Genomic DNA, 9,736 nt, shown 5'->3' with positions numbered 1-9,736 from the left:
CATACAGATCGTTGAGGACTATGTATATCTTGTTCTCTTCTGTATATCTTTTGTGCCTGAAACAGTGCCTGCTACATGGTATGCAATCAATAAATGTTTTGAATCCCTAAACTGATGAATACTCATAAAACAAGAGCAAAAGTAAGAGAACTATACAGATATTCTCTGATAGGTACAGCTGTCCAGATACCACATAACTCTGTTTGCTTATTGAATCATGTTTTTTTGGGCTATGCCTATCCCTCTGAAATTTTGAACCCTCAAACCATAATTTGCTCTCTTTATTACGTTCAAGTGCTACACTCTCTAAAATACTTTAAATAGGTATTTGTTTATTGTGTATTTTCTCCAGTTAGAATATAAGCTGTAGGATGTTCTTCCATTTTGTTAATTATTGTACCCCCAGCACATAAAATGATGTTTGGCACATAGTAGGTGCTCAATAAATATCTGTTGAATGAATGAATAAGCATCTCTTGATATCAGTGGTGGATTAGTGATCCTGCCTCTTAGACTAAGAAACCTGGATCTGTGGGCCACATGGATTGGATGGTCAGCATGGCCAAATGGCTTTCAGAAGGAGAAAAGCATGAGAGCAAAAAGCTAATATGTGTAAGGTACTTAAATTTTATCTCATAACAATATTTTGAGGTAGGTATGATCTCCATTATGTAGCTGAGAACATTAAGTCTTTAAAAGTTAAGTTCCTTAACTTAGGTCACCCAGCTAGGAAGTGACTGAGTAAGGAACTAATAATATCAAATAGAGTCTGAAGCTCAGTTGGCTAATATTCACCCACAGACTGTCAGAAGTTTAATGCAGTCCTCATCCTGGTTACTACCAGTTTTGGATTCAGTCTCAATTATGTAAGGATTGTTAAAGCACTAAAATATCCTTAGACTGATAAAACTGTTTTAAATTTATATCAACCTATTATTAAATATCTCACAATAAGGTGTGTTTTATAATCAGAAAATAAATAAAAAAATGTTTTCTATATGGCCTAAACCACCATTGAAAGGCATATGAGAAACAGTAATAAAACATTTGCATCATATATTACAGGCAGAGGGCTAATATATTTAATATGTAAATATTTCATACATTTTACACCAGAGAGATTATCAAAGGAAAGTAACAAGAGATTTAGAGAAAAAAATCAATTTAAAGAGATGCTCTATAGTATTAATCATTTAAAAATTATGAATAAAAATAAAAGTACTTTTTGTACCTATCAGGATAACAGTGATGAAAAATGTAAATAACAGCCAGAACTATTCAGGATTGGCAAAACAGATATTTTCACATTCTATGGAAGACATTAAATTGCTGGATTTTTTTTAAAGATTTTATTTATTTATTTGACAGAGCGAGACCACAAGTAAGCAGAGAGGCAGGAAGAGAGAGAGAGAGGAGGAAGCAGGCTTCCCACTAAGCAGAGAACCCGACGCGGGGCTCGATTCCAGAACCCTGAGATCGTGACCTGAGCCGAAGGCAGAGGCTCCAACCCACTGAGCCACCCAGAAGATCATATGGCACTACCTGCTAGTGTATTCATATCATTTGGTTCAGAAAGTCCACTTTTAGGAATTTATCCTACAAAAATCCTCTTTTAAATATAAAAACACGCATGCTTAAAAATTAATTGTGGTAATAGTTACAACACAAAAAAATTACAAGTGAAACATCAAAAAATATTGGAAACCTGAAAATGACCAAATCTCTACCAATGGAAGAAAAGATAGATATATTTGAGTATAGTACTTTCAAACAATAAAATATTCCACAGATTTAAAGAGAAATAAAGAAGCTTTCTTTGTATCGACAATAATATGTCCAAGATACATTAAAGGAGAAATTATCTTGCAACAAAGTTGTAATTGTTTTGTAAAAAATATATGTAAGCGTATATATGCACCGTCAAATTAATGAAAAATACATAAAATATTAATAATATTTTTAACTGGGAAGTAGAAGAGAGTGACTTTCCCCTTTTTGCTTTTATGTATTTCTAAATTTTCTATAATGAAAACGTACTATTTGTGTAATAAAAAGTTAAAGATTGAGAATGTATTTTCATCAGAAATTATTAGGGTCTGTTAGTGGAAGTCTAGGTTATATAATATCCAATACATTCAGTATGCTGTAAATTCTTTTTTAGCTTCATGGTATAGATTAGAGTATAACTTCAGAGAAATTATATGTGACATTTTAAATGGGTGAGGCCACACTTTGGTGGCAGTGGAAAGTGTATCCAAAACTACTTTCAAGAATTGTTATTACTTCAGAAAATAAAAGAAAAATAAATAGGAAAGTGTAAATCTGTAAAAGAACTTGAATAACCAAATCAACCTTAGAACATATCTGGATGCATCATTCTCCCTGATTTCAAACTACATTGCAAGTCTATAGTAATTAAAACAGTATCATATGAGCATAAGAACAGATACATTTGTCAGTGGAGCAGAATAGAGGGCCCAGAAATAAAGCCACATATGTATGGTCAATTAATTTATGACAAAGATATACAATAGGGAAAGAACCTTTTTTTCAATTAGTGGTGTTGGGAAAGCTGCACAGCCATATACAAAAGAATGAAACTGGACCACTTTCTTACACCACATACAAAAATTAACTCAAAATGGGTTAAAGATTTGGACATAACATCTGAAACCATAACAATGAATCTTGGGACACTGAAAAAATAAAATAAAGTTTAAATAAAAAAATAATTAAAAAAACATCTGAAACCATAAAACTCCTAGAAGAAAACATAGGTGATAACTCCTTGACATAGGTCTTGGTAATTATTATTTTTTTAGAATTTGACACCAAAAGTTAAAGTAACAAAAACAAAAATAAATAAGTGGGACTGCATAAAACTAAAAATCTTTTGCACAGAAAAGGAAACCATCAACAAAATAAAAAGGCAACCTACTAAATTGGAAAAGATATTTGCAAATCATATATCTGATAAAGAGCTAATATCCAACATACATAAAAAACTCATACAACTCAATAACAAAAAGTTAAACAATCTGATAAAAAAGTGGACAGAATATTTGAATAGACAATTTTCTAAGGAAGACATATGGATGAACAGCAACATATGAAAAGATGTTCTGCATTATTCATCATCAGGGAAATGCGAATCAAAACCACCTTACATATGTTAGAATCGCTATTATCAAAAAGAGTAGAAATAATGAATGTTGGCAAGGATGCGGCAAAAAGGGAACTAAATGCACACAGTGAAAATGTGTACTGTTGGTGAAAATGTAAATTGGTGTAGTCACTACAAAAAAACAGTATGGAGGTTCCTCAGAAAATTAAAAATGGAACTACCATGTGATCTAGCAATTCTGCTTCTGGGTATTCTTCTGAAGAAAACAAAAATACTAACTTGAAAAGATACATGAACTTCCATTCACTGTACCATTATTTACAATAGCCCAGATATGGAAACAGCCCAAGTGTTCAACAATGAAATAACAGGGAAAGACATTGTATAATATATATGCACAATGGAATATTATTTAGCAATAAACAAGAATGACGTCTTGCCATTTATGATAACATGGATTGAACTCAAGGCATTATGCTAAGTGCAGTAAGTCAGACAAAGAAAAATACCTTATGATCTCTTTTATATGTGTATTGTATATATATATTTATATTGTACATATATGTATGTATATTTATATTGTACATATATGTATGTATGTATAAGTATGTATTATATTTATATTATATATATTTCTATCTATCATCTATTTTTTTTCTGAAGCACATACATTGTGATTGCCAGAGGCAGAGGATGGGGGTGGGCAAAATGAGTGAACTGTTCAAATTTCATGTTTTTACTTTAAATGAAGTGAATACATTTTTTGTTTAAATAGAGAAAGAGTAGTCTTTTCAACCAGTGGTGCTGGAACAATTAGAAGTCCATACAAAAATATGAACCTAATCACAGATATTAAACCTTGTACAGAATTAATCTAAAGTGTGTTATATACCTAAATGTAAAATTCAGGTAAATTGTAAAATTGTAAAATGTAAAAATACTATAAAAATTCTACAAGAAAACATAGAAGAAAATCCGTGTGAACTTGGGTTTGTGATGACCTTTTAAATAAAACACCAAAAAATACAATCTATTAAAGAAAAAAGATGATAAATTAAACTTTGTTAAACTTAAAATCTTTCATTCTGTGAAAGACATAGATGAACTTATAGAAGCTCTTGGTTTCTAGCAGTATTCTTCAAATAAAAGGAGCCAAGTCTCTTTGAAGAAAAGCCTAGTTCTAGGACTGGGATAGGTACATACAAGATAAACCTGGAGCATATTGTAGTGCCACAAAGTAGGAAGAACTAAAAACAAAATGAAGCAAAATGCCATACACAACTGTGGGAGAATGTCAAAAGACACGGAAGAAACTGAAAGAGCTTCTTATAGACAAAGGTGGAATAGTTGGAGGGGCCAAATAAGTAATATAGTATTGGATTATAACAAAGTATGAGATAAATATCCATAAACCCATATTAAGGTAAATAAGTGATTAAATCAATAAATAAAAAAAAAACAAATAGAGAAGAATAGCCAAGTTTCCTTTACAGAAAAATTCCAAATAATTTATATAGATACTCCCTCCTCAAGGTGTGGGGAATGGACATAATTCTCCACTCCTTAAGTGGGACATGTGTATAGTGACTTCCTTCCAAATAGCACATTATAGAATGGAGGAAAAAGAGTAATTTTATAGTGAATAAGTCAGATAAACACTGCTTCTGGCAGGTGATCACAGTTTATATCCACAGTGATATCATGTTGGTAGCATGAACTCTTGCTATGATGTGACGAGAATATCATCTTACCTTCATGGCTCTTCTCCCCCAAACCCATAACTCCAGCTTAATCATAAAAAAAAAAAAAAGAAATCCCAATGCAGATTTGTTCTACAAAATGTCTCTCCAGTACTCCTCAAAAATCTTTAAAATCATCAAAAACAGGGCAAGTCTGAGAAACTGTCATAATCTAAAGAAGTCTAGCAGGAAACACATCAATTGAATGTAGTGTGGAATCCTGAATGAAATCCTGGAACAGAGAAGCATTAGGTAAAACCAAGTAAAATCTGAATAAAGTATGAATTTCAGGTAATAATAACATTTAAGAAGGGGAAAGTATAAATCCCCTAGACTATGTAAATCCGATGCAGGAGAAATGCCAACAGTCTCATTAAGATGTGAATGATGGGGAAATATCATGTTAGACTTTCCAATGAGAAGCTGATTGAATAAAGAGGGTTTGGAAAATAACTCCAATCCCACAGAGACCTACTGACCACAGATGCTGGAAGTGGAAAATGTTAAGAGAAAAGCTGGTCTGTTCTCTGGAAGAAAGGGTCAAGGATAGGGTGAGGGTCAAGGATGGCTGTTGCATACATAGCTTGGTAATCAAAAATACTCTTTTGACATTCAACATTGACATTTTGAAGCAGCCTTGACATAACAGCTGCATTAAATCAGCCTAGTCAAAATGTCCTGCTTTCCTCTGAGAGAAAGGGCCTCTGCAAGGGAAACTAGCATTAAGGATGACAATGAGCATGCCTTGAGAGACTTGGGATTGAACAGAGACCTATAATAAGAAAACCTACCCAGTAATTAGAGAAATATTTGTGCAAATTCTGCCTCTTGTGACTAGGAAAGTACAACCATTTCCTTAACCAGTTTGATGGAACTGGTCATAGGCTTATCATCAGTTATTTTTCTTTAAAGATTTTATTTATTTATTTGACAGAGAGAGATCACAAGTAGGCAGAGAGGCAGGCAGAGAGAGAGGAAGGGAAGCAAAGCAGGCTCCCTGCTGAGCAGAGAGCCCGATGCGGGACTCGATCCCAGAACCCCGAGATCATGACCTGAGCCGAAGGCAGCGGCTTAACCCACTGAGCCACCCAGGCGCCCTCATCAGTTATTTTTTTAAAAAAGATAAAAAATAAGAACAATAATATAAATACATGGAAGCTACAGTGGAGTGCTTTCCTAAATCCCCAAATAATTTGGAAATAAGCATACAACCTGAGAGTTTAAGAAGAATAATCTACTGGGGCACCTGGGTGGCTTAGTCGGTTAAGCATCTGACTCTTGATTTCATCTCAGGTTGTGAGATTGAGACCCACACTGGTCTCCATGATGATCATGGAGACTGCTGAGGATTCTCTCTCTCCCTCTCTCTATGTCCCTCCATTCCCCACTAGTGTGCATTCTCTCTCTCTCTCTACTGAAGAAGGAGAAGGAGAAGAATGAGAATGAGAATGAGTATGAGAATAAGAATAAGAATAAGAATTATCTACTGGCAGTGTTGATTGTTATCTAACTCCTGGACTAAAGATGGAGATAATCACTACATGTATTACTGAAGGATCTGTGTTTCAGTTCTACAACCAAAGGGAACCAGCAGTAATCTTATGGTGGCAGGGCTGAAATGCACTTGCATTTACTGAGAAAAATCCAAATCCAAACTGTCCAGGAGACACAATAAAAGCAGTAATAAGTGGCAGACATCAGAAATCATACAGAAAATGTAGAAATTTTTGGAAGAAAATGAAGGAATGGATGGCATAAGTTTGACTCATGAGGTGGTAGAACTTCAGAAATATTCAAGACGGAAAGGAGAGGTAGAATGACCCAACCATACCTAAGATACTGTGGATCTCTGGCCTTTAAGGAGAAGGCATCTGCAAGGGAAGATGACCATAGTAAGCCCCATACTATACAACATCCTTGTGGATCAACACAGGCCTGTAGTGAGAAAGCCTACTAGGTAATCAGAGGAAGCCTGGTACAGAGACAGTAAGCAGAACTTTATTGTGAAGGACTATATATTCAGGTTGATAGACTCCAGTTCTCGTGGGGCCACTGATCACTAACAGATGACCAAGCAACAGATGGGATAGAGATGTATCTGCAGATATCTTCTTGGCAGGAGATTCAGAGACCGGAAAGTTCTCCGTTAACAATGTTCTCATGCTATATAAGACTTCACATTCCAGAACTTTGGCACAGCTCCAGGAAATTAGAGGAAAGTGATGTAAGAGAACTGTATATCCATCTCGCCCAACATGGGCGATATGATCAGACTGACAATGAATACACAAGATGAAAATAAGGTTTGCCTAAGAATAAAATAAAGAAGGTGTAACATCTCTTTGGGAGACTGTGAAAGCAAACCCTCTCCCTCTAAATCTGAATTAAATCAATTTCAGAAAGACAAGCAATTGAAAACTATACAATATGATGTAAATAGTGCCTAGTCAGTTTAAATGTTAAAGGTGGGATTCCCTAACTTGAGAGCAAAAATTATAGTGGTGTGATTAAGTAAATCTTGGAATAATGAAGGAACAAAAATTATATCATTATCATCATTATTATCTCTTAATTTTATCTTATTCTTCTTTTGACATTCAAAATTTGAGGTTCTAACATTAACATAATATTAGCCACACTTACAGTTTAAAAGGAGGCAAGAATACTGTCAACTAGAAAGTGAATCTAAAGGTTATTTGTGTTTGCATTATAGAGTAGCAACAGAAACAGGTGGCTGATCTGGAATATTACTTCTGAGTGTTGTTACTACACTGAAGAGTTATTTATAGCAGTGGTGCCAAGCATTAGGAAATGAAAATTTCTGTTTTTCCCTGTTAGTGTTTAGTATCCTGAACCCTTTCCTTCACTTGTGAAAAGATAATAACTTCAGCTTCCAAGAGATACTGTAGTGATTTACAAGTACCCCAATGGAAACTCAGCATCAACTTACTAACCAATAGTAAGGACCCATTTATAACATGAATCAGTGAGATGATAGGCACTGAATTGAAGAATAAGAGCCACATTTTTCAACTCTTATTTAGGATTTGAGTATTGATTGCTTGGATATGCAGTTACATGTATTTATGGACTATACCATCTGCTAGATCAGGGTTTGTAAGTATGGCCTGTGGGTCAAATTCAGCCCACCCTCTGTTTTTAAAAATAGTTTTATTGGAACACACTGACAATATTTTAGCACTACAACAGCATAGTTAAGTAATTGAGCCAGAAACTACATAGTCCCAAAAGACCAAAATATTCACTATCTGGCCTTTTACTAAAAAAAAAAATTTTGCCATTCTTCAGGCTAGATGGTCAAAGTAGATAGAAACCAACCAATATAATTCTTTCAGCAGGTCCACTCCTGCTGAAATTCTGTATTAGGTCTTCTGTTCTTTTTGTCTATCCTCTATTTTTCTGTAATTGTTTATACAAGCCTGGGAACTAGTATCTTAATTCTCAATGAATTAGTCATCTTAGGGATAATAGGTTTAAGAGATTAATATAACCCTTATTTCTTTCTGAAGAATATTTTATTTATTTATTGATTGATTGATTGTTTTTTTGGCATGTGAAAATTTATTATTGTCATGTTTTAATCAGCAAAATTTATGATCTTGGTCTTTCCTTTTGGCCTTTGCATAAGGGCAGAAGAGAAACATTAGCTACCTTAATTACCCTAAATGAACTCCAGGAATGTCACCAACAGTATGATCTTTGTGACCAAATCCAGCAGCCAGAACCTCATCCTTTTCCTCAATAAAATTCAAACAGCCATTATTGGGTACAAAGGCTGTGATTTTTTTTTTTTTTTTTTTTGCCATTCTTGATCACGTAGACCCTGACACACTTCTTGATGGCAGAATTTGGCTTTTTGGCTTCAACCCCTATTTTTTCCAGCACAATTCTCTTTGCATGGGCAGCGCCTCCAAAAGTGTTGATCTTCAGAACTGTGCTCAAAAGGGCTTTCTTGTATTGTTTATGATGCCATTTCTGATCTCGTCAGCAGCTACGGAGCTTTCTGGAAGTACTAAGACCAGGACTCTTGCCCATCCTGCCGGCACCACAGGCCTGAGTAAAGAGCTCTAAAGAATATTTTTTTAAAAGTAAGCAAACAAAAATACCTCATATCAAATCTGGATGAGAAGCAATTGGACGTGGACATTCTGTCATTGTGGCAAGCAGCATCAAAGTCACAGATATGGATGACTGAGACCTGAGGACTCTAACAGAATACAAATATCTAGGAGAGAAACAAGTGAAACTGCATCTTGATGAGGATGAGAAGGGACAGGATCTTTGTGGCAGAAGCTTGAAGTGAATGATGGGGATGTACCTTAGGACTTCGTAGGGATCTGGGAGAGATGGTGTTTCAGATTATACTAGTACATTTAGAGAAAAACATAAGTGTGTGAAGGCTCTTAAGATTGAAAATTTATGCAAGGCTTTGCTGGACCTTGAGCTTTCTGGCTCACTCCATGAAAGGGCCTCTTATACACAGGGGCCTCTCAGAAGGGGAGACACCAGCTGTGAGTTATATTTTAAAGTTCTAGAAAACAGGCTACACAGAGGGTCTGTGTTTATATTATGAGTCACAGCAGGGACAGGTGGTGGGTCTGGAGCTTAATATCTGCAAATGATGTCTCTGACTGCCAGGATTGTTCAGAGGAGTTGTTTGTTTGTAGGAGTGAGTTTGGAAAAGAAATGAGGAAATGAAAAGGATTCTTTCTCTCAGTGACCATTTTAAATACTGGAATCTTTCCTTGAATTTGTTAAGGAAAAATGGTACCAATATACAAGGACTGTTGTAGCAACTTAAATTCATCAACAAAATATGAGCAGAAACTCCAGTGAAAAGAACTGAATACTA

General features: G+C 34.9%; 1 pseudogene; it reads right to left on the bottom strand.

Moving 5' to 3' along the window:
• Nucleotides 1-8,475: 8,475 nt before the first annotated feature.
• LOC125092301 (40S ribosomal protein S23-like) lies at nt 8,476-8,919 on the bottom strand (annotated as a pseudogene).
• Between the last annotated feature and the right edge of the window lie 817 nt (nt 8,920-9,736).

This window comes from Lutra lutra, chromosome X (assembly GCF_902655055.1).
Source record: "Lutra lutra chromosome X, mLutLut1.2, whole genome shotgun sequence".
Lineage (NCBI taxonomy): Eukaryota > Metazoa > Chordata > Mammalia > Carnivora > Mustelidae > Lutra > Lutra lutra.
The sequence above is the reverse complement of the archived record's forward strand: the minus strand, read 5'-3'. Positions and strand labels throughout refer to the sequence as shown.